The 27,454-nt window shown below is 34.2% G+C and overlaps 1 long non-coding RNA gene and 2 pseudogenes across 1 annotated transcript; 2 read left to right on the top strand and 1 right to left on the bottom strand.

Annotated features, from left to right (window-relative positions):
• Nucleotides 1–4,863: 4,863 nt before the first annotated feature.
• Nucleotides 4,864–16,890, top strand: LOC140888998 (6,7,8-trihydroxycoumarin synthase-like; annotated as a pseudogene).
• On the bottom strand, nt 13,105–14,701 carry LOC140893205 (uncharacterized). Its single transcript, XR_012153060.1, has 3 exons — nt 14,568–14,701; nt 14,457–14,480; nt 13,105–14,111 (listed from the first exon to the last, which is right to left on the bottom strand). It is a non-coding gene; the product is annotated as an uncharacterized lncRNA (long non-coding RNA).
• Nucleotides 16,891–21,174: 4,284 nt separating the features above from the next.
• Nucleotides 21,175–23,882, top strand: LOC140888997 (6,7,8-trihydroxycoumarin synthase-like; annotated as a pseudogene).
• Nucleotides 23,883–27,454: the final 3,572 nt, after the last annotated feature.

Below are 27,454 nucleotides of genomic sequence, written 5' to 3'. Positions count from 1 at the left end.
AATAACGTCGATGACCAGCTTCTACCCATCTGTTGTTATGCACACATACAAAACAAGACAACAGCCGGATAAACTCCGGTGAGAAATCAATCTCAGTATAACCAACATATAGAAAGCATTAAATAAATCATATCGACTTTATTTAAACTCGACTCAACAAATAGAGTAAATTAACGCTTCACATAAGAACTGATTCATATAACTTCGAGGCCATCAAGATTCATAAATGATCTTGACATGGATATCCATCTATCGTAGCCATTCCGGGCTAGAAAATAAGGTTAACAGCAACCTTGGCATATAATCAATTCAATATAGCATCATATCAACTCAAATTTAAAGATCCACTACCTGGGATGGATCGACAACATCACAATCAAATCAAAAACATAAACAAGTATGTGGTTTTTACGGGCCAACTCAAAAATAGTCGTTCTTGTGTTTCAAAATCCCTACTTCGCGATGTCGTCATTATACCTTCTAATATCTCGGTTCTGAACTCTTCAATCTGAAATATAACAACCAAAATACTCATATCAAACTTCATTCAAGACTATTATTTCATAAACGAATCAAAACCATTAATCGATCGTCAATCAAACTCATTTCAAACCTCAGCTCTTTCTTCTTCGGTTTAACTCGGCGTCTTGAATCGTTGGCCTTCAAACTCGACTGAAATTGAAGAATAAAAATGCTATAACATTCATAAAATCTAAATAACAACTTCAATTCAGATATAGACTATCAAAACGGTCCAAAAACTTGAATCGACGGCGTAGCGATTGAAAATCGGTAACCGACGTAATCCCGAAATCAGTTCTAACTTCAACACCAGTTATACGTGTATTCAATTCAACAAACCAGCTGATATATCATTCCAAACCTCATCTCAATAGCTATAACAATTGATATACATGCTGAAATCAAAGTTGAATACAAATAACACAAATTCATCAATCCGGTTTCGCAATAGAATCGCATAAACGTCGATATACATAATCAAGAACTCAAAATCTGTTATCTGCCATTTACTGATTTCTAAATCCGTATAACACAACATAAAACTTACACGAGATCGAAGCCTTCGTTGCAAGGATTCCAGAACACTTTTCGGAATCAAAAACGGACGATCGAATCAAAAGATACGAGGATTTGAAAATCAAAACTCAAAAGAAAAGAAAAGATCTCGGCTCCTCTGTTCTTATTTCTGAATTCCTTAGACAATAACACGTTGACATGCTGAGTATTCAATTAAAATCTGATAACTTTAGCCAAAATTGCACTTTGGCCCCTCAATTCCTCATAAATTGCAATTCAGTCCTCGGCCCTTATTTTAATTCAATTTCAATCCTAAATAATTTAAGAATATTACAATTTAAATCGAAACTCTAAATATTCCCAAATTAAATATACTCGGATTAAAATTAAATAAGTTCGGATTAATATTAATTAATCCCGGGTCTTACACAAATAAATAAATAATTGAAAAACACATTAATTATGCACTATTAATGAAAAATGGTAGTCATGTAAATTCACAAATAAACTCACATATTTATAATATAATAAATTAAAATAAATTACTTAATTATTTTAATAGTCAAATAAATAAATAATTGAAAAACGCATTAATTATGCAGTATTAATGAAAAAGCGTAGTCATATAAATTCACAAATACACTCACATATTTATAATATAATAAATAATAATAATATAATATAATATAATATAATATAATATAATATAATATAATATAATATAATATAATATAATATAATATAATATAATATAATATAATATAATATAATATAATATAATATAATATAATATAATATAATGATAATAATAGATATGTAATAGATAATTAGTTGAATAGTCACATAAATAAATTATTGAAAAACCATATTAATTATGTAGTATTAATGAAAAAGGGTAGCTATGTAAATTCACAAATAAACTCAAAGTGCATATCAAATAAGAGAAAAATCAAATAATAAATAGTAGGTAGATAAAATTTTAATTTTTTATTTGAAATAATGCATTATATACTTTTTTAAATAAATTATTTAATTATTTGAATAGTCAAATAAATAAATAATTGAAAAATCACATTAATTATGTAGTATTAATAGAAAAAGGTAGTCATGTAAATTCACAAATAAACTAGCATATTTATATGTGTGTACGTAATAGAATAATATAATAAAATATATAATATATTTATATAAATAATATATATTAGATATATTATATTTATACTATATATAATAGTTGAGAACCTTAGAGTGAGAACACAATTTGTTTTTCAAAATTATCCTTAACACTATATAAAGAGGTAAAACTGATTTTATTTATATATATTAAGGAAAATAAGTTTTTTGGTCCAATAAATTTACCACCTTTGGGTTTTGGTCCATTAAATTTTTCGATGTGTGTTTTGGTACACTAACTTAGCATTTTCAATGTTTGAGTTATTTGCTCCAAACACCCTTGTGAAATATTGAAAATGCACATTTCTCCCCTGTGAAATTTTAATAGGCATTTTCAACCTTAATCTTTTAAAAAATTAGCACACTCGCCCCTTCAAATGATGATTGTTGCGCACGCGCCCCTCATGCGATTGGGCAAAAATTTTGATATTTTTTTTGCACCAAATACTCCTGTGAAATATTTAAAAAGCATATTTGAACCCTGTAAAAATAATTTTTAAATCTATTCGACTAATAATACACGGTTTTTATTAAAATCTAATTATAAAATATTTAGCAAATATTTTTGTTTTATTAATTTTATTTTTATTTTAATTTATTATGATTATATAATTGTTTTCTAAAAAATATTATTATTTTTTCTTGTTATCATTATTTTATTAAACTTTCTTCTTGTTTTCAACTTCTCCATTAAAAATGCATTCATAAACGAGATTTAAATACCTAAAGTATCAAAATATTAAATCAAAATGATAAGTGCATGATAAGTACCAAAAATTTTTATTTTTATTTTTATTTATTTTTATTTTTTATTTTAAATTTTTAATTAATTTATTTCTAAAAAAATTATTACTTTATCTCGGTATCATTATTTTAAGAAATCACTTCGTGTTTTCAACTTTTCCATTAAACATGATTTATAAATAAGGATTTAAATATCTAAAAATACCAAAATATTGAACCAAATGATAAGTTCATGAATGTTACTTTTTCGATTTAGAATTATATAAGCATGTTATTTGTTTATTATTTATTACAAATTGTGCAATGTATATTATCGAAAAATTTAAATTTTGGTTCAATAATATATAGTCCTAAATCGAAAAATCAATATGTTTAAACCTATCAGTTTAGTTCAATATTTTCGTACTTGAAATTATTTAAATACTTGTTTATGAATGCATGTTTAATGGAAAAGTTAAAAATACGAAGTGAGTTTAATAAAATAATGATAACAGGATAAAGTAATAATATTTTTTTGAAAATAATTAATTAATAATAATACATTTAAAATAAAAAATAATAAATAATAAAACAAAAAATGTTTTCTAAATATTTATAATTGGATTTTATTAAAAATTATGTATTATGGGCTGAATAGATTTAAAAATTATTTTCACAGGAATCAAATATGCATTTTTAATATTTCACAGGGGTATTTGGTCCAAAAAAAATATCAAAATCTTTGCCTAGTCGCATGAGAGGCGCGCGCGCAACATTCACTCATCTGAAAGGGCGAGTGTGCTAATTTTTTAAAAGGTCAGGGTTGAAGATGCCTATCAAAATTTCACAGGAAAAAAATGTGCATTTTCAATATTTCACAGGGGTGGTTGGTGCAAATAACTCTTCAGTGTTTTTTGGTCCAACTGCATACGTGTCAGCTTCTGATTGGTCCACGTCATCATTTTGGACCAATCAGAAGTTGACACGTATGCAGTTGGACCAACAAACACTAAAAATGCTAAGTTAGTGTAGCAAAACTCACATCGAAAAAGTTTTGGACCAAAACCAAAACATGGACAAGTTAATAGACCAAAAAAATTATTTTTCCTAATATTTACATATTTTTTTCGACTAACTATTATATATCGGATATAATGATAAATAACTTTTAAATTTATTTTATATTATTTTAGAAATTGAAAAAAAAATTATTTATAACATATGATACAAATATATTATATAATTTTATATACACACAGCACATATGTGCGGTTATGCTAGTAATATATATAGAGAGAGAGCTGCACACTACTAGAGTAATTATATTTGGATCACGTGCATATGTATTTTCGATCGATTTTCCGAAAATATTCAAAAAAAAATACAAAAAATATATATAGAAAGCATTGACTAAAACCCACTAGGGTGCATGTTTTAGTTGTTTTGTTTTTCAGAAACCTCTCAAGCAAAATAATAATAATAAGTACACCAAATTAAATTGACAACTTAATTGACATATATATATATATATATATATATATATATATATATATATATAAAAAACAAATAATAGATAGATTTTTGCGGTATGCCTATGTACATACACATGTTACATGTATGAACATTTATCACAAGTTAAACATGCATATTTATTTTCGATTATTTTCCCAAAAAAAAATATAAAGCATTGACTAATAGTGTACTTCCCTAATTTAAACATATACGTCTCAACATACTTCTTTAAACATGATGTACATCTCTCTATATATATTAATATTAGCACCCAAGAAAACTCTAGCATATCACAAAGGGTAATGCTACATGTACACGGAGGGTTACACTTTGGGTTACACAATACACTTAAAATTACATGATTATCCCTACACTTTATTTGAAAAAAAATCTTTCAAAAATGCATGTTGGATAATCATGAAATTTCAAGTACATTGTGTAACCCAACGTGTAACCCTCCGTGTAATTGTAGCATTACTCAACCCGAAAAAAGCAGCAAAATCCCGTAATCCGCCATCTCCTCGGGCCTCCCTATCATTGGAAACCGTCACCAATTTGAGTCATGCAATACTCACCTCTATCTATTCAAACTCGCCAAAAAATATGGTCCTCTCATGTCCATGAAGCTAGGCAAAGTTCAAGTTCTCATAGTTTCTTCAGCAAAAATGACAAAAGAAGTTCTAAAAACCCACGACCTCGCCTTCTGCAGCAGGCCGCCATATCTTGGCATGCAGAAATTAAGCTACGAGGATTGGATATAGGTTTTTTCCCCGTACAATGATTCTTGGAGGGAGTTGAGAAAGATCTGTGTTCTTCACCTGTTAAGCAACAAACAGGTCCAATCCTTCCAGTCGATTCGGGAAGAGCAAGTGTTTGCTATGATCAAAAGTATAGCAAACGTCACTAACTCATTAGATGGTGTCAATTTGAGTACCATAATGCTTGAATTGACTAGTACTTTGATCTGTAGGATTGCTTTGGCATGAAATCAGATGAAGATGAATCGAACAAACAGAGATTCATCGATCTTCTATTTCAAATCGAGGCCATGCAGGGAGGGTTCTTTGTTTCTGAATATTTACCTTTATATAGTTGGGTGGATAAGCTATCAGGGATGTTATCCAAGCTTGATAAGGCTTTTAGAGACATGGATGAGTTCAACGCAACCAACGATTGATTGATGAGCATCTGGATACAAGTTATAGGGATAAAATGATAAATCCCAACAATATTCTTGACTAGTTAATCCAACTTAAGGAAGATAAGTCGTGTTCTACTGTGAGGGCCCATGCTCCTGATTAATGTTTAATGACCAAACAACCAGGATTAATTAGTATAAACAGCGAAAACGAGTAAAAATTTTCCTTTTTGGGCCTACAGAACTATCGGCATGACCTCCCCATAAATAGGACATCCCGAAAAATCCAAACAACACAACACAACATTATATACTTGAAAATAGAGTCACATTCAACAAACACAATTCATACAGCCGCACTGGCCAGGACTAAACACAAGCAGAGCCGGCAATGCTCGATCGCTCCACAATCAAATCAAACCAACAATAGAGTATATAATACAACTACTCGGGGAATCTCCCCGGAAAAATACCAAACCAGACACAATACATATAAGTATATCTGGGAACACAACAACTACTAGCCGTCACTGGGCACCGCTACCTGATGCTCCAACAGACGCGTCAAAAGTCCCCGAAATCCTGTCATGGCATCAAAAACAACCACGACATAAAAGAAAAACAGGGGTCGGACCCCAGTACGACAAACCAGTAAATTGCGATGTGAATAAATGACATGTAATAATACCAAGTAAATGAAATGCAATGCTATGCAATGCTTGAACGGCAACAAATGGAATAACGGATATCAAGTGGATTACTAACAAATAACGTCAACAACAGTGGCCACCCATTCCAGGAATGCAGCATCAAATCGCCGCTCGTCCATGCACGTAGCTCTAGAAATGCGGTTTGCAAGGCCGTTCGTCCCGAGCAGTCATCTGGGAATGTGGCTAAAACTATCCCACTCGTTCCTCTGATGACTCAACATACATCTCAAGAGTCCAACAAAATAGCCGTCAAAGGAGTCAAGGCTCAACATGCTATGCCATTCGATTAATGTGAATAGTTGACGAATATCCTTTTTTAATTTATTTAAAAAGAAAAAATATTATTTATTTAAAAATAAAAACTAGGGATAATTACTCAACTCAGCACATAATCTCAATTTATGTATGAATGCACATATAGTCATCCAAGGCACATAATAGCAATTAATAAGCACTTAATACAATTACATGACTTCATAAACATCGTAAAATACCGTTTTGAGCGTACCTCACTGAACACTTAAATTTACCACAATTCTTAAGGACTTTCTGAAAACTCCAAACCTGTGGCAAATATTTATTTCCAAAATTAACTTATATAAAATTCCAACAATTGACTTATTTAGCCTAAAATTCCAAAATAATTTCTAAGGCTAACATATGACAATCCTAAGGCATAATATGATGGAATAACCAATTTCTACAACCTTAGAATTTTCAAAAACCCAATTCATACTATTCTGAATTTTTCAGAAATTCCACAAAATTCCTAAAATTCATATTTACACTTTCTAATACTTCTAATCATCCAAACACAATTTATTAAGCACTAGAACTCGACAAATCCCAATTAATAAATCTGAAATTTTCGAATTAATGCTTAAATAAATTCCAAAAAATAACCAATACCTCAATTCGGCTCAAATATAGCACTTACAACCAAGAATTAAACTTATATCAATTATAGGAACTCGATTGAGCCAAAATAATCAAATTAAAACCCTAGTTCAAAAATTTTACCTCAAGGCTTCAAACTACAGGTCCAAACACTCGAAACAACCCTCCTCTAGACTCCGGCGGTGGTCGGCGGCAATAGGGGCGAACGGCTCTAGCTGCCCGAAATGGGTTCCGAAAAACAAGCTAAAAAATTGGGGAAATCGGTACCAAAACGAAGATCTCGTCGCGAGGATTCCGAAATTATTTTTGGATTTGAAATCGGGTGACCGACGGCGAAGATATAGCCGGTCAAAGGAACGAAATTGGAAATGGGAAAAGGAAACAGAAACGGGGCGTGAATAATGGAGAAGGAGATAGGAAAGGAATAATATTATCTTGTATGCATATGTGTGTGTCTATTTATTTAATTGAGTCCAGACTTGACCCAGTCAATTTTATTCCAACTCCTGTGTGCCATAAAAATTAAATATGTACTTTTATATCGTCTATATTCCGATATTTTTGCTAATACATATTTTTAACACATAATTTATTATTTGGCTTAATTATTCTAATTTAGCACTTTAAAATAATTATTAACAAATCTTGCCAAATAACAGAGTAATTAGCATCGGGTCCTCACAATTCTCCCCCACTAAAATAAATATTTCGTCCTCGAAATCAAACACACACAAGACCACATACAAAGTGGTTTAAGCATCTACCACTGATAATACACGTACAGGAAATTCAGAGTACAAGAAGTAATTCGTCACACTCTCAAATAAATGAGGCCATTCCTGACGCATTCTCGCCTCTAACTCCCAAGTAGCCTCTTCTTTCCCATGTCTACTCCACTGAACCAAAACTAAAGGAATCTTCTTGTTCCTCAGTTGTTTCTCCTTGCGATCCAAAATCTGCATTGGCTGCTCAACATAGCTAAGGGAACTGTCTAACTCCACATCTTCGGTCCTCAAAACATGAGATGGATCTGGCTCGTACTTCCGCAACATAGACACGTGAAATACATCATGTATCAAGGACAAACTTTGCGGCAAGTCCAAACGATAAACCAAAATACCAATATTCTCAACAATCGCATAAGGGCCGATATAACGAGGAGCTAACTTCCCTTTATGCCCAAATCTCATGGTACCACGAAACGGTGATACTTTCAAGAAAACAAAATCGCCAACTTGAAATTCTAAAGGTCTGCGCCTTTTATTAGCATAGCTGGCTTGATGATCTTGAGCTGCTTTCATCCTTTTTCTTATTAACTCAATTTTGTCTTTCATCTCTTGAAGAAATTCTGGTCCCGACATTAGTCATTCTCCTATCTCTTCCCAACTTATCGGAGACCTACACTTTCTGCCATATAAAGCTTCAAATGGTGCCATTCCAATTGACACTTGGTAACTATTATTGTAAGAGAATTCTACCAGAGATAAGGATTCTTTCCAACTACCACTAAAATCCATTACAACAGCTCGCAACAAATCTTCGAGTGTTTGGATGGTTCTCTCATACTGACCATCTGTCTGAGGGTGATAAGAAGTACTCATTGCCAACTTCGAACCCAAAGCTGATTGCAAATTACCCCAAAACTTTGAAGTAAATCGAGGATCACGATCTGACACTATAGTCACTGGCACACCATGCAATCTCACTATATGATCAATGTACAAATTGCCATTTTCTTATAGGTACTAGTACGATCATAAGGAATGAAATGGGCTGATTTAGACAATCTATCAACAATCACCCAAATTGCATCACAACCACGACTGGAACGAGGCAGGTGTGTCACAAAATCCATAGAAATGTGTTCTCAATTCCATTGTGGAACTTCCAAACTATGTAACATACCACCAAGTCTCATTCTTTCAGTCTTAACTTGTTGGCACGTCAAACACTTAGCCACAAAATTGGATATCTATTTCTTCATACCTTCCCACCAATAGTGAGATCTCAGGATATGATACATTTTTTTGATTTCTGGGTGAACGCTATGACGACTACAATGTGCTTCACGCAGCAAAGCTTCTTTCAAATCTATCAAATTTGGAACCACAATTCTTCCATTATAGCGCAAACATCCATCTGAAGAAACATTGAACTTGTCTGACTGTCTTGTTTGAGATAATTCTTTCAATCTATGGATGTGAGGATCAGTCCTCTGAGCTTCTTTGATGTTGGAAATTAACTGTGGTTCGACTTGGATAGATGAAACTATAAAGTAGTTACCACTCGGTTGATACGTCCATCCCGAAGTACCCAAATGTTCGTGAACCTTGTAGATGGTAAGAGATGCCATCATAGCATTCTGAACTTTTCTGCTGAGAGCATCTGCAACTTTATTCATTCGCCCTGGCTGATATTGGATCTCACAATCAAAATCCTTAAGTAATTCCATCCATCTACGCTGTCTCATATTCAAATCGGACTGTGTGAAAAGATATTTCAGAATTTTGTGATCAGAATAAATCACAAATTGTTCACCATACAGATAATGACACCATATTTTCAGTGTAAACACAATGGCCGCCAACTCTAAGTCATGAACTGGATATCTGGTTTCATGTGGCTTTAACTGACGGGATGCATATGCAATCACTCGTCCGTTTTGCATCAATACACAACTCAGTCCAGTAAGAGAAGCATCTATACACACAACAAATCCACCTGAGCCTGAAGGTAAGGCTAACACTGGTGTTGTGGTCAATTTTTCTTTCAAGGTCTGGAAACAAGACTCACACTCCTTAGTCCACACAAAACGACAATCCTTTTGTGTCAGTTGGGTCATAGGCTTGGCTATACTAGAGAATCCTTCAATAAATCGTCTATAAAAACCAGCCAAACCCCAAGAAACTGCGAATTTCAAAAACATTGCTCGGTCTTGGCCAACTGATAACAGCCACAAATTTACTAGGATCAACGGAGACTCCTTGAGCTGATATAACATGACCTAAGAACACCACTCTTTCCAACCAGAATTCACACTTCGAAAACTTTGCATACAACTGAGCTGCCCTAAGCATCTGCAGGACAAGTTTCAAGTGTTCTTTGTGTTCCTTTTTCGACTTTGAATAAATCAAAATGTCATCAATAAAGACGATAACAAATTTGTCGATGAATTCTGGGAACAAATGGTTCATTAAGTCCATAAAAATAGCTGGCGCATTAGTCAATCCAAAAGGCATGACTAAAAACTCAAAATGTCCATAACGGGTACTAAAGGCTGTCTTGGGAATATCTTCTTCTCTAACTCTGAGCTGATGATAACCAGAACGAAGGTCGATTTTGGAATACACCGATGTACCCTGTAACTGATCGAACAGATCATCGATACGTGGCAGAGGATATTTATTTTTCACTGTAGCACCGTTCAACTGCCTGTAATCGATACACATTCGCATTGTTCCATCTTTCTTCTTCACAAACAGGATTGGAGCTCCCCAAGGCGACATACTTGGCCTGATATAGCCCTTATCCATAAGATCCTGCAATTGTTCCTTAAGTTCTTTCAACTCAGCTGGGGCTAAACGGTATGGTGCTATAGAAGTAGGATTCGTTCCTGGCATTAAATCAATGTTGAAATCTATTTCTCTTTGAGGCGGAAAGCCTGGAATATCATCTGGAAACACATCAAGAAAATCTCTAACAACAGGAATGTCTGACACTGTCAATCCTATTTCCTGGGTTGCGTCAAGAGCATAAATCATGAACCCTTCATTCTCAGCTGATAACAATCGGAACATTTCCATTGCTGATACCAATGGTATACGAGACTGCGAATCACTATCATAAAAATTCCATTTACTACCATAGAACGGCCTGAATCTCACAACTCCGTGAAAACAATCAACAGTAGCTCGATAATTAGTCAATGTATCCATACCCAGAATACAATCAAAATCGGACACATATAATTTGATTAGATTAGTTATCATAATATTTTCATCGAATCTAATCATGAAGTTCAAGACTATCTCATGAGACCTCAAATAGACGCCAGCAGGATTAGAAACAGACAAGGTATCCATCAAAGACGTAGTAGCAATCTCATACTCATCGATGAACTTATCAGATAAAAATGAATGAGATGCCCCAGTGTCTACTAAAATACGTGCAAGGTGATCAAAGATATAACAAATACCTGCAATAACACCTCCTACTGCATCTCTAGCTTGGTCTTGCATCAGTGCATGCACTTGAGCCTGTTGTGGCCCTGAAAATTGCTGCTGATAGGGACCACTAGGTGGTGGATGGCTGGACTGATGTGATGACTGAGCATGAACATATGGTCTGACTGTTGGTCCTCTAGGACCCTGACTATACTGTGAAGGCCGAAATTGTTGTTTCTCACCATTAGGACAGGCCCTAGCATAGTGCCCTGTCTGACCACAAACATGACAAGTCCCCTGGACTCCAATACACTGAGCAGTGAAGTGCTTACCACCACAATGGTCACAAAACACATCATTAGTTATTCCAGCTGATCCTCCAAATGAACCTCCTCCACGACCACTAGAGCTTGAGGAACTGCTTTGAGATTTCTTTTTAAACTGTTTCCCTTTGGCTTTGAATTTCTGCTGCCTTGGCTGCTGAGATGGTTGTGAAGGTGAATACGACAATAAAGGTCGGTATAGAGGCGCACCCAACGACATTGGAGCATTGCCCCCAAAGTTCTGAGGATACATATGATTATCCTGGGGTTCTTCCAATAGTAAACCTTCCTCTATTTCCTTTGCACTCTCAACAGCATCAGCATAATTAGTAGGCTTACTGGTCTTCACCAAAGTGTAAATGGTTCGGTTCAGCCCTTGCATAAATTGTGACAACTTGTTCTTGTTATTTGATGCAACATGTGGTACGTAAGCAAGAAGAGATGAGAACTTCGAGTGATACTCCCCCACTATGGAGTTCCCCTGAACTAGTCTGTTAAACTCAGCTTATTTGGAAGAGAAGTAAGACGGTGGTGCAAATTCTTGAACAAACTGAGCACAAAATGATTCCCAATTTATTTCCTGACATGCACCAATCAAGATAGCTTCTGTAGCTTCCCACCATAGCTGGGCTCTGTCCTTGAGTTGACAAATAGCCAAATCCAGCTTCTCCTCGGAGGTATATCCCATCACTCTAAACAGGATTTTCATGCATTTCATCCAACCAGCAGCTTTCTCACCATCTTCAGTACCAAAGAATCGAGCTGGACGCATACTCTGAAATCGTGCCATCATCAACTCCATTCCCCCAATTCTTCTAGTCAAAAGCTCTACATTGTGATCAAGTTCAACATTTCTGACTTCTTGTCTTACTCTTGGGATACGTGGTACTTTCTCAACTTCAGCCTCTTAAATCACAATATGAGCTGCCCCACCAGCTGGGCGACCACGCTTTCCCTTGATGATATCATCCAGTGCCCTAAAGTTATGAGCTCCAGATTCTTGTACCACTCGCTTGCCTTTACCACCTCTCATTCTAGGCGCCATCTAAAAAGATACAATGGTTAATCCTAAAACAGAAACGACTAAAAGCAGATCTTAGTCTAATAAGGCAAAATACTAAACTAAGAATTAAAACTTAAGTCAAATACTAGCTCTGATTATGCTGAGTCAATTAATATATAACAAATAAGCAGTCAAGAGTAAGTAATCAGCCACATGTGCAATCATTTATACGTGTCTAGACTCGAGTGTCTTAGACTCTAATTCGAGCATATCCCAGTTACGCTCTAATACCAAATGAGAGGGCTCGTGCTCCTGATTAATGTTTAATGACCAAATAACCAGGATTAATTAGTATAAACAGCGAAAACGAGTAACAATTTTCCTTTTTGGGCCTACAGAATTTTCGGCATGACCTCCCCGTAAATAGGACATCCCGAAAAATCCAAACAACACAACACAACATTATATACTCGAAAATAGAGTCACATTCAACAAACACAATTCCTACAGCCGCACTGGCCAGGACTAAACACAAGCAGAGCCGGCAAGGCTCGATCTCTCCACAATCAAATCAAACCAACAATAGAGTATACAATACAACTACTCGGGGCATCTCCCCGGAAAAATACCAAACCAGACACAATACATATAAGTATATCTGGGAACACAACAACTACTAGCCGTCACTGGGCACCGCTACCTGACACTCCAACAGACGCGTCAGAAGTCCCTGGAAATCCTGTCATGGCATCAAAAACAACCACGACATAAAAGAAAAATAGAGGTCGGACCCCAGTACGACAAACCAGTAAATTGCGATGTAAATAAATGACATGTAATAATACCAAGTAAATGAAATGCAATGCTATTCAATGCTTGAACGGCAAAAAATGAAATAACGGATACCAAGTGGAGTACTAACAAATAACGTCAACAACAGTGGCCAACCATGCCAGGAATGCAGCATCAAATCGCCACTCGTCCATGCACGTAGCTCTAGGAATGCGGTTTGCAAGGTCGCTCGTCCCGAGCAGTCATCTGGGAATGTGGCTAAACCTATCCCACTAGTCCCTCTGATGACTCAACATACATCTCAAGAGTCCAACAAAATAGCCGTCAAAGGAGTCAAGGCTCAACATGCTATGCCATTCGATTAATGTGACTAGTTGACGAATATCCCTTTTTAATTTATTTAAAAAGAAAAAAATATTATTCATTTAAAAATAAAAACTAGGGATAATTACTCAACTCACACATAATCTCAATTTATGCATGAATGCACATATAGTCATTCAAGGCACATAATAGTAATTAATAAGCACTTAATACAATTAAATGACTTCATAAACATCGTAAAATACCGTTTTGAGCGTACCTCACTGAACACTTAAATTTACCACAATTCTTAAGGACTTTCTGAAGACTCCAAACCTGTGGCAAATATTTATTTCCAAAATTAACTTATATAAAATTCCAACAATTCACTTATTTAACCTAAAATTCCAAAATAATTTTTAAGGCTAACATATGACAATCCTAAGGCATAATATGATCGAATAACCAATTTCTACAACCTTAAAATTTTTGAAAACCCAATTCATACTATTCTGAATTTTTCAGAAATTCCACAAAATTCCTAAAATTCATATTTACACTTTCTAATACGTCTAATCATCCAAACACAATTTATTAAGCACTAGAGCTCGACAATTCCAAATTAATAAATCCGAAATTTTCGAATTAATGCTTAAATAAATTCCGAAAAATAACCAATACCTCAATTCGGCTCAAATATAGCACCTACAACCAAGAATTAAACTTATATCAATTATAGGAACTCGATTGAACCAAAATACTCAAATTAAAACCCTAGTTCGAAAATTATACCTCAAGGCTTCAAACTACAGGTCCAAACACCTGAAACAACCCTCCTCTAGACTCAGTGGCGGTCGGCGGCAATAGGGGGGCGAACGGCGCTAGCTGCCTGAAATGGGTTCCGAAAAACGAGCTCAAAAATTGGGAAATCGGTACCAAAACGAAGATATCATCGCGAGGATTCCGAAACTATTTTTTGATTTGAAATCGGGTGAACAACGGCAAAGATATCGCCGGTCAAAGGAACGCAAATGGAAATAAGGAAAGAAAACAAAAACGGGGCGTGAATTGTGGAGGAGGATAGAGGAAAGTAATAATATTATTTTGTATGCATATGTGTGTCTATTAATTTAATTGAGTCCAGACTTGACCCGATCAATTTTATTCCAACTTCTATGTGCCATAAAAATTAAATATGTATTTTTATATCGTCTATATTCCGATATTTATTAATACATATTTTTAACACGCAATTTATTATTTGGCTTAATTATTCTAATTTAGCACTTTAAAATAATTATTAACAAATCTAGCCAAATAACAGAGTAATTAGCATCGGGTCCTCACATCTATTGACCTGACATGGGATCACATCAAGGTTGTGCTATATGTGAGTTATCCTATCTCATTTGCATCACCATATTCGTAATTCTTTGAAACCCTCAACTGACCATATTTATACTATTACTATTAGGGAAAAGTGCAATTTTAGTCTTTTATGTTTGTCACTTCGCAATTTCGGTCCTCTATATTTTCATATTTCAGTTTTAGTTCTGTATGTTTCGATTTTTGGCAATTTCAGTCATTTTTTATTCAAAAATGCTTACATGGCACTATACACGTCAGCTCCACATCAGCACTACATTGGTGCCACATCAGCGCCACATCAGAAAAATGACTAAAATTGCCAAAAAAATAAAGATAGCGGACTAAAACTGAAATCTGAAGATATAAAGGACCAAAATCGCAAAGTGACAAACATACAGGATTAAAAAATCAATTTTCTCATTACTATTATTTAGAGTTGTTAAAGTAGATTGAGCAGGTTGGGTTGGCCTACCCTGCCCCGCCATGCTATATATATATATAGGTGGGTTGAGTTAAAAATGTTCAACTTGCCCAAATGGTAGGTTGGCCCGCCTCGTCAAGTGGTGGGTTGTGTGTCAACCCACCCAATCTACCAAATATAACTAAAAATTGGCGGGTCAGTTTCCCGCACCGTCAAATAGACAGGTTGGGTTGATAATTTCCTAACCCACCTAAATGGAGGCCCGTCCCGCCCCACCAACTTGTTGGTTTTGGTGGGTTACGGGTTAGCCCACACCATCGACCCGTCTTGACAGCTATATTATTATTACTATTATTATTATTGATGAATATATTGGTACGTTATGTCTCATATGACCGACTCAATATTTTTCAAAATTTGTGGAGTAACATAAAATATTTAGCATTGAATTATTTATTTAAATTGAAATTTTTTATCTGAATGATAGTTTGTAAGAAACCTATTCATGTCTACCAATTTCGTACTTCACGAGGGCTGCATCAAACAAACATGTTTTGCTAACATTACTTATACCATACGCATTTGCACTTGTTTAAAAAAAATTATAAATTGATGATAATAGTTTCCAGAAAATATGAAAATTACACAAATGAGATTATATAAATGTTTTTGCTAGATGTAATTACTAGTGAGTCCTTAATTATTTAGCAGGAAAACGAGACTGAATCTATTTCTTAAGCTTCATCTCTAGGATGTATTTATCGGTGGAATCGGCACAACTGCAGCTGCAATAACGTATATGGGCAATGACTGCAAATGCGATGAAGAAACTTCAACCGAAATCAGAGGAACCATTGGTGAAAAAGGTTTAGTAAATGAAGACGATTTGTCTCGACTTCCATATCTCAAAGCAGTGGTAAAGGAGACATTGAGATTGTATCCACCGGGTCCACTTCTAATACCTAGAGAAATTTCCAAATAATGCTACATAGAAGGTTGCACGATCCCGCCTAAAACTCTAGTCCACATCAATGCCTGGGCTATTGAAAAAGACCCGAAATATTGGAAAAACCCAGATGAATTCATGCCAGAGAGATTCTTGAATAGTTGTATCGATATAATCGGCCAAGATTTTAAGGCCATGCCTTTTGGTGGGGGAAGAAGGGGGTGTCCTGGGATATCGTTAGGGCTTGCAACTATGGAGCTTGCACTAGCCAATGTTTCAAGAAAGTGGACATAGATGTTGAAGCCTCACATGGGCTGACTTTGCACAAGAAAATTCAACTTTGCCTAATACCAACCAAATATATATATATTTGTGCTTGAACTACAAATATATGCACTTTGAGGTTTACCATGTTGTTCATCTACTTCACCAATCTTAATATTGCTCAACATAATGTGATATGATCATATGCTGGCATCAGTGAGAGAGCGACCAATACCTTTAATAAAGAATAATTGTGATGCATTTGAACTTGTATGTAACGTTGTTCAGGTTTCCTATATTGTAATAATACTACGAGTACTTGAACAAAAAAATGTGAAAGGGAAAATTAATTGAGCAAGTTCTACGTCTCGACACTGAATTTTTTATAACATTTTGAGAAATATAGTTCTACAGCATTTTAATGACGAAGAACGTCGAGCAAGTTAAAAATGGAATAAACAATTTATAAGCAGTTTCATTATATATCATGAGTGGATCTAAAATAATATATTAATTTGTATGCATTATTATTTTGATTGAATTTGTCAATCAAGTTTGTCAAAGTATAGCATTTAATATTTTAGGTTGTGTGAAGTGAGTGAATTGAAAAGTAGCTAGGCACACGCTTCATTTAATGTATTGCATGCGTAGAATTTGTGGTTTAAGTTTAGTGTATTGTAGGTAGAATTATTGCCTATGAATGGGCTTGCAAGAATGAAGAAAAACAGATTTTCATTTCCCCAATTAAATTTCTAGTCTTACTGCTTGTTCTTCATATTTCTTCTCTTGCTCATTATTCATCCTAATTCAACGTTTCCAAAATTATATTATTTACTCGTCATAATATATCTTAATCAATGTCCTTGCATACGGTTGTTACTGGATCAAATACATACAATGATAGACCTAATATGAAAATGGATCACCAGTCACCACACCAAGAACAACACAACATATAATGAACGATCACCAAAAACAAGAAATGAAAAAGGAACACAAAACAATATATAGTGGTTCAGGTTTATTGAATCTCTCCCATGCTGCATACAATGCTCTCCATATTACTGGGTAAAACTCGTGAATACTTGTCAATGGAACATCTCAAAGTATTACACCAGATGAATTCCAGCAAAAATAAAATAGAAAACGGTAGATCATGCAGGAATAAAATAGAATAAAGAAATAAAATAAAAAAATAACTAAAGATAACAAAAAGTAGAAATTGTCTATTCAATTCTCGGTAGCGGCGCCAAAAACTTGATCGAGCAAATACTACCACTGAAAATCAACCTAAATATATATATCAATTAAGCTCGAATATACGCAAATGCACGAGTCAAGTAAAAATATAGTGTATAGAGTACGAGTATCGTCCCACAGAGATTGATTCACGACAAAATTACTCAAGTATACTCTTTAGTTAATTATGATGAAATGGATAATAAAATAATTAATGAGAAAAATAAATATATGAAATAAAAGCAAAACAGATAAATTAAATTCAAAAAATAAATAAACGATTATTAGGATCTCGGTTCACCTACCATTTTCATTCTCTAATGATTGAATTTCAATTCTAAAGTTGTGCTTTTGACGGAATTCCCTAATCTATCTAACAATATACTCTCTCGAGCTATAGTAATCTAATTAACGAATTGTAATAACCAAGTGTCCTTGTGTTATTTAACAATTATTTGCAATTGCATTAACGTTTTGTGGAATCCTCTAGCTTTCGCCCTATTGGACTATGACTATCAACATGTATCCAACCTCATATCTTTATGCAAGTTGTAGATCCATGGATTATATTACCCGATCATGTCATAAAATCTCTTCTGATCAGTATCAATTATAACACATAAAGTCATGCCAATAAGAAGTTGATCAATCTCCAAAATTACAATAAACACAATAATATTATAATCAAGAACGCTTAAAAACCAAATTCAATCTTCAAAAAGAAATTAAAACATAGTTTTGGGGGTACGATCCCTTAAATCCCAACAAATAAAAGAAAAGTGAAAGAGAAAACTAGTTTGTGCGGTTCTTGAGTTCTTCAAGTTTTCTCCCTCTTTTCGTTCTTCTCCTTGGATGGCCGCCTCCTTTGTTCATTTTCTGATGATGTCCCCTCCTCAAAACGTAAGTCTTTCATCTATTGAGCGAAGGGGAGTGACGATCGATTGAGCAATTCGGAGAGACGGGCAACGATAGACAAATAAATTAAGAGCATGGATGAGGTTGAGAGAACAGAGAAGGCGTGGAGACTTGAGTGTTAATGGGATTTGGGAAAATGGCGCAATTTTTTTTTAATTTTATTTTAGTATTATTAACAGCGGTCAGAGCAAGCGATAAATAATTTTAACATCATTCTTTTAATTCGCTGCGGAAACAATTATTTACAGCGTGCTTTTACTGCATGCTGTTGTTTGTGTGAGATCTAATAATATTAAGAGCGTTCATGTACAAGCACGCCGTAACTAATAACATTAATAGCGTGCTTTTAATGTGTGCCGTAAATATTATGCAGTGAAAACTCATATTTCTTTTAGTGAGTTATTCTTTCCTTTCAAAAAACCAGAGAAAAATCCCATTTCTTCTATGCAAGAGCGCCCGGGCGGTAAGAAGTGGCAGCCCGAGCGCCATGGCACTCTGTCCCGGGGTGAAATTTCTTCGCAGGCGCGCCGCGCGGCAAGAAATTTCCTCTCGGGCGCGGCCCTGTTTTGTCCCAGAGCGCATCATTTTTGAAAAATTCATAACTTTAGTTCTAACCGTCGGATCGAGCTAAAATTTTGACAGAAGCTTTAAACATCCTAAACTACAATCTGAACAATGGAGATTGGATTTTGTTCACGCTAGAGTCAAAATTAAATTTTGGACCATTAATGTTTTGCGATTCCTACTTGTGTTACTTCTCTGTGCTCAAACTCTTTATTTTCTCCATCTTTTGCCTACAACCAATCAAAAATCATGAGGAGTCATCCGAATACAACAAATATTCAAAGCCTAAATATGAATGACCTTAACAAAACAAAATCATGCAAAACAAATGCAAAATAATGCAATAAAACACGTAAAAATAACTCATTTCAATTGATCAAATAAATAAATTATTGAAAAAAACACATTAATTATGTAGTATTGATGGAAAAAGATAGCCATGTAAATTTACAAATAAACTCACATATGTAAGATGTAATAGATATATAGATAATAGAATAATATAATAAAATATATAGTATATATTACATAAATAATATATATTAGATATATTATATTATACTATATATAATAGTTGAGCACCTTAGAATGAGAACATCAACTTTTTTATTTCAAAATTATCCTTAACACTATATAAATAGGTAAAACTGATATTATTTATATATATTTACATATTTTTCTCGACTAACTATTATATATCGGATAAAATGATAAATGAATTTTAAATTTATTTTATATTATATTTTTAGAAATTGAAAAAAAATTATATATAACATATGAAACTAAATATATTATATGATTTTATATACACGCAGTGCATATATGCAGTTATGCTAGTTATATATATAGAGAGAGAGCTGCTCACTACTAGAGTAATTATATTTCGATCACGTGCATATGTATTTTCGATTTTCTGAAAAACCGAGAAAAATACAAAAAAATATATATAGAAAGCATTGACTAAAACCCACTTGGTTTCATGTTTTAGAGGTTTTGTTTTTCAGAAACCTCTCAAGCACATTGGTCGCTCATGAAAATATAATCTTGCACAAACATTTAATGAGAAAATGCAAAAATAATAATAATAATAATAATAATAATAATAATAATAATAATAATAATAATAATAATAATAATAATAATGACACCAAATTAAATTGACAACTTAAACTACATATTTATATATATATATGGAAAATTGATTTTTTTTTGTCCTGTATGTTTGTCATTTTTCGATTTTAGTTCTTTAGATTTTTATATTTCAGTTTTAGTCTGCTATCTTTATGTTTTTTGCAATTTTAGTCATTTTTCCGGCGTGAAGCTGACGTGGCACAAATTTAGTGTTGATTTGGAGCTGATGTGTACAGTGTCACATAAGCATTTTCGAGTAAAAAAAACCAAAATTGCCAAAAATCGGAATATGGAAGATTAAAACTGAAATATAAAAAAATAAAGGACCAAAATTACAAAAAGACAAACATATAGGACCAAATTTGAAGTTTTCCCTATATATAAATAAATAATAATAGATAGACTTTTGCGGTATGCTTATGTACATATTTATTTTCGATTTTCCCAAAAAAATATAAAGTATTGACTAATAGTGTACCAGCTCCCTACTTCAAACATATACGTCTCAACATACTTTTTTAAACATGATATACATCTCTCTCTATATGAAAATGCTAGCAGATCACAAAACACTAAAGATGGCCGTTCTCCTCGTGACCTTGATCTTGCTCGTTGTCGTCTTCTTCCTCTTGAAAAACCGGCCGAAAAAAGCAGCAAAATCCCGTAATCCGCCATCTCCTCCGGAGCCTCCCAATCATTGGAAACCTTCACCAATTCGAGTCATGCAATACTCACCTCTATCTATTCAAACTCGCCAAAAAAATATGGTCCTCTCATGTCCATGAAGCTAGGCAAAGTTCAAGTTCTCATAGTTTCTTCAGCGAAAATGGCGAAAGAAGTTCTAAAAACCAACGACCTCGCCTTCTGCAGCAGGCCGCCATCTCTTGGCATGCAGAAATTAAGCTACGGAGGATTGGATATAGGTTTTTCCCCGTACAACGATTCTTGGAGGGAGTTGAGAAAGATCTGTGTTCTTCACCTGTTAAGCAACAAACAGGTCCAATCCTTCCAGTCGATACGGGAAGAGCAAAGTATAGCAAACGTCACTAACTCATCAGATGGTGTCAATTTGAGTACCATAATGCTTGAATTGACTAGTACTTTGATCTGTAGGATTGCTTTTGGCATGAAATCAGATGAAGATGAATCGAATAAATGGAGATTCATCGATCTTCTGTTTCAAGTCGAGGCCATGCAGGGAGGGTTCTTTGTTTCTGACTATTTACCTTTATGTAGTTGCGTGGATAAGCTATCAGGGATTTATCCAAGCTTGATAAGGCTTTTAAAGACATGGATGAGTTCAACCAAGGATTGATTGATGAGCATCTGGATTCAAGTTATAGGGATAAAATGATGAATCCCAACAATATTCTTGACTTGTTAATCAAACTTAAGGAACAGAGGATTTGTTCTATTGACCTGACACGGGATCATATTAAGGTGGTGCTATATGTGAGTTATCCTATCTCATGATTTGCATCACCATATTCGTAATTTTTTGAAACCCTCAACTGACCATATTTATACTATTACTATTATTATTGATTGATATATTGCTATCTCCTGCGCTAGTTGTAAAAACCACTTGTAGCTGACTTAGGGCCTCTCCTACGGACACTACACCATGATCCATATAAGGGTGCATGCATGGAGATTTTATCCATTGGAAAAAATAGCGACCTCATGACACGTATTGATAAATCTCCATCCTTAAATATACTTTGGGGGTAGTGTTTGTATAGGTAGCATCTCACTTGGAGGACTTTTGTAAGGCTTGTTGTCAGGGTTACCGATTTTTTCCCCCAAATTTCTAAAGTTAGGCCCCTCGAATAATAGACTATATAGGTCAAAATTGTTTTCATTGAAAATGATATTTTTCAAATTTTGTGTGGTAGAAAGTATAAACACAAAGTCAAAAATATTAATATATAGATCAACACAACAGATTTTATATATGTCTGCTCGTTCGATGTAATTAAGTCGTGGATTTTCGTACTTCACGAGAGTTGCAAGTATTGATCAACACAAAAGATATTGATAACAATTACGTACCTTACATTAATTGTTAGTCAGAGTTGCCAAAGAATAGTCACGTTTGAAAGTTCCCCAAATGTGATTCCATAATGGTTTCGGCGAGATCTAACAAGTACTTGAGACCGTATATAATAATAATAACAAAAAATAATAGATGTACACTTTGGCTAACCCCCATTTACAATTCCCCTCATTAAATACAAAACTAAACATTTATCTAGTTAGCATAGTTTGCAGGCTATTACGTTAGTTCGGGAATTTATCCAATGCGCACCGAAAGGTAGCGATTGCTGAGTTCCCACGTCATTAAAAAAATGAGATTGATTTATTTCCTAAGCTTTTGAGTTTGATCAACACAACATAATTTCTATATGGAACATATATAATAAAATAATTCAATTTTATTTTTTTATGTTTTTGAAGTTCGAGCCGAGTAACTCGATATATATGTACGAGTCGAGCTCGAGTAACTCGATATGCCAAAGAATAATTACTTTTGGAAATTCCACAAATGGAATTACATAATGGTTTTTGCGAGATCTAACAAGTGAGACCATACAAATTTAGGGAGAAAAACGAGATTGATTTATTTCATAAGCTTCATCTCTAGGATATATTTGTGGCTGGAATCGGCACAAGTGCAGCTGCAATGATATGGGGAATGACTGCCCTCGTGAAATATCCAAATGCGATGAAAAAACTTCAGACCGAAATCAGAGGAACCATTGGTAAAAAAGGTTTAGTAAATGAAGATGATTTGTCTCGACTTCCATATCTCAAAGCATTGGTAAAGGAGACATTGAGATTGTATCCACCGGGTCCACTTCTAATACCTAGAGAAACTTCCAAAGAATGCTACATAGAAAGTTACACGATCCCGCCTAAAACTCGAGTCCACATCAATGCCTGGGCTATTGGAAGAGACCCGCGGGAATATTGGAAAAACCCAGATGAATTCATGCCAGAGAGATTCTTGAATAGTTGTATCGATATAATCGGCCAAGATTTTGAGGCCATCCCTTTTGTTGGGGGAAGAAGGGGGTGTCCCGGGATATCGTTAGGGCTTGCAACTATGGAGTTTGTGCTAGCCAATCTTGTTTACTCTTTCGACTGGGAGCTGCCAGAGGGTTTCAAGAAAGAGGACATAGATGTTGAAGCCTCACATGGGCTGACTTTGCACAAGAAAATTCCACTTTGCCTAATACCAACAAAATATAGATGTTGAGATATATGCACTTTGAGGTTTACCATGTTGTTCATCTACTTCACCAATCTTAATATTATATGATCATATGCTGGCATTAGTGAGAGAGCGACCAATACCATTAATAAAGAATAATTGTGATGCATTTGAACTTGTATATAACGTTGTTCAGGTTTCCTCTATTGTAATAATACTATGAGTACTTGACCAAAAGAATGTGAAAGGGCAAATTAGTTGAGCAAGTTCTACGTCTCGACACTGAATTTTTGGAATAAAAAATTTATAAGCAGTCTCAATATATGAGTCGATGCTGGCCCTAGGTTTACTGCCCTAGGCCAGTCATCGCACGACACATGGCGTTGAGTTTTAAAATTTTTTTAAATAAGATAATGCATGAATTTTGGGCTCACTCTTGTCGTATGTCTAACCATGGTTAGGACCAAAAAATTGAAAAGATACGCCCTTCGCGCTCATCTCACCATCATCCTCCAAACGAAAAAATTGAAACAATCTGCTCGTTGCGCTCAACCCACCATCATCGTCCCAGCCCTAAATTTGATATCTTAGAAACGGAGTAATATTTGGCGAATTACCGACCCTTTATCATGTTTGAGAGATTTCCAGATTTTTTGTGCCACCGAAGGAATTCCCATAGATGAGATGAACGAGAGAGAGTGGAAGAAACACTGGTTCTGGCGTAGGTTCTTCAGGAATGATCAACAAGAAGGTCACCAATCTTGTGTGGAATTTTGATTTAGTTCATTTTTTAATTTTTTGGTTCCACTGTTTTACATCTTAGGATTTATATTTTGATTTTTTTTCTTAGGATTTATGTTTAGATATTTTTACATAGGATTTATGTTTGTTTTTTATTGGGTTCGGTTGTTTTATAGTTCTTAAGATTAATGTTAGATTATTTTATACGATTAAATATTTTGGATTAACGTTTAGATTTTGCTGTTCTATGCCGAACCTCTCCATCGATTTGATTACTATTTCAATTAAAAATACCATATAATTTTTCATTTGCTCTTTCTTTACAGAATTCATATTCATATCATAGAAACGGGGGTAATTTTTCGAACATTACCGGCCTGTTTGAGGGATTCTCAGATTATGAGAAATTGAGAAACGAAGTGAACAATATTAATCGAATTACTGATCCGCTACGAAGGACATAGAGAGTTCATTTTTGCTTTGAACTCGACTAGTGCACGCCGCAGCTGCTCATTCACGATCCCGCCACATTCGAAAGTTCTGTTCTTGGCACTCAACCCACCTTCATCCTCTATTTCACGATTTAAAAAAATTTCCGCCAACAAAGATACTTCACCTAAGGTATCTTTCTTTGTAATTTCAGAAGTAATTTAGTTAAATGACGTCGTAATCGATTCGTGAAATTGTTTAATTAGCTTGGAACCACCTTGAAGCAATTTACTCATCACCGTTGAAAGTAAACCTTCATATTTTGACTACCGTTTTGGATATGCCTAGAATGTTAATTATTGGTCTTGCTTCATTGATCACTTTCTTTGAATTTAACATTGAAATATTTTGTTGACCAAGTATTAATTTGATTTTTGCTTCAGTTAGAAATTTTTGCAAATAGAGTATTGGAAAATTGTGAGTTATGACATTTTTTTAACATTTGAAGCGTTGTGAGTAAATTCTTAGAACATTGTTTTTTGGACAAATTATATCTCTTTATTTACTTTGAATCATTTTTCTTTAATTATAGACTTGATGGGAGACAACATTGAAGAGGTTGAAGTTGCAAATTCAGAATATGCGATTCCTGAAAAATGTTGAGGTATTATCTACCAACTCTATTGTAGATCAATTGGAGAGTAAACTACTCATTGGTCAAGTAGTCAAAAGCGTCGAAGATGTGTATTTATTCTTTTGCAATTATGCGCATGCTAAAGGGTTCAACCTTAAAAAAGGTGACGAGGGACATAATGATCATAATTGATCTCTTTCACTTTTTTTTCCTAATTTTGGCAGGGACATGATAATTATGCGCATGCTAAAGGGTTCAGCGTTAAAAAAGGTGACGAGGGACATAATGATCATAATTGATTTCTTTCACTTTTTTTTCCTAATTTTGGCAGGGACTTGATGATCATAACCATAGGTAGTTCAGCGTTAAAAAAGGCGCTAACATTTTTTTTCGATCAATTCAAATCATAGGAAAGAAAGTCACATAATTTCAGATTCGAATCTCTTCTCCAACGAAATACTAGAGTTAACGTAACCAACTAGTTGTTGTCTTGGTTACTTCATCGTTGTTTTAGTTGCGGGAGTTGTGTTGGAACCAGTGTTTTCATAACCGGACCGATGATCGAACCGGTTTACTTAAAAAAATGGTCCAACCGGTCGGACCGTTTTAACCGAACGGTCGAACGGAAAACCGTTTATATAAATTAATATAATAAATAATATATTTTGAAATTTTAAAAACTCAAAAATTATATAAATAGACATAAAATATATATTTAACATAGTTTAAAAGCTAAATAAATATGTAAATATATTTAAAATATCAATTATAGTTATAAATTATTTAAAAAATAAATTATTTATTTTTTAAAAACCAATAATTATTAAAATATATTTTTCAAATGAAGTAGAAGTTTCAAATAATAATTTATTTATATATAAAAATATTAAATCTAAGGTTTAAAAATAAAAAAAATTAAATTTTCAAAAAAAAAATAAAAAAAATTTGAAAAACCGGTTCTTGACCGGTTTTGACCGGTTCTGACCGGTTGGACCGGTTTTCCGGTTTTTGGGGTCGGACCGGATCCGGTCCGGTTCCAAAAACACTGGTTGGAACTAGTTGGTTGTGTTAACTCTCGTATTTCTTTGGAACTAGTTGGTTGCTGTCTTGGTTTCTTCCTAGGTCAAGCCCAGGCGCTAACATTTTTTTTTCTTCCCTTCCTTTTCATTTTCCTTTTCCTTTCTGTTTTCAGAGCTTCTCTATGCTTAAATGCTTATCTTGTGATTTTGAAGGTTTTATGGAAACTAAGCCGCAAAAAAGTTGAAAAAGGGATTCGTCATTTCAGATCTAATGTCAATGCAAAGCAATGCGAAGGAAGATGGTTTTGCTTGATTGAATCATAAGTTGTATTTATTCCAATTGGATCACTATCAAGTCATGCTTGATGCTTTAGACAGTAGATTATGTATTTTGTTTCTGGCCCTGATGCTTGCCATATCCCGTATTTTCAGTTTCTTATTCAGTTTAAAATTAGCTGGCATTGACAAGGAGTCTATGTATGAAAACCAAATATTTTGCATTGCATTAACATCTTTCATATATTGAAATGGTTAGATATTCTCCTACAATCATGTAAAAAGTTTAGAATTTGTAAGTAAATATCTTTTGCATTGAATAATGGCGTTCCAGTCATTGGTGAGCGGGAGAGGAATGAGGGAGAAGATAGCAGAAGCATGGGAAGTGCAGAAGCAGCGCAGGAGTAAAAATAAAAGAGCCTGCTATTGAGAAACTTAGTGTGTGGGATAAAAATGGAAGAGACTGTTGTTCAGTAGGTGGTTGTGGATTTGTTGCAATTACAAGAATCCGTTTTTAT

Source organism: Henckelia pumila, chromosome 3 (genome assembly GCF_033568475.1).
Source record: "Henckelia pumila isolate YLH828 chromosome 3, ASM3356847v2, whole genome shotgun sequence".
NCBI lineage: Eukaryota > Viridiplantae > Streptophyta > Magnoliopsida > Lamiales > Gesneriaceae > Henckelia > Henckelia pumila.
The sequence above is the reverse complement of the archived record's forward strand: the minus strand, read 5'-3'. Positions and strand labels throughout refer to the sequence as shown.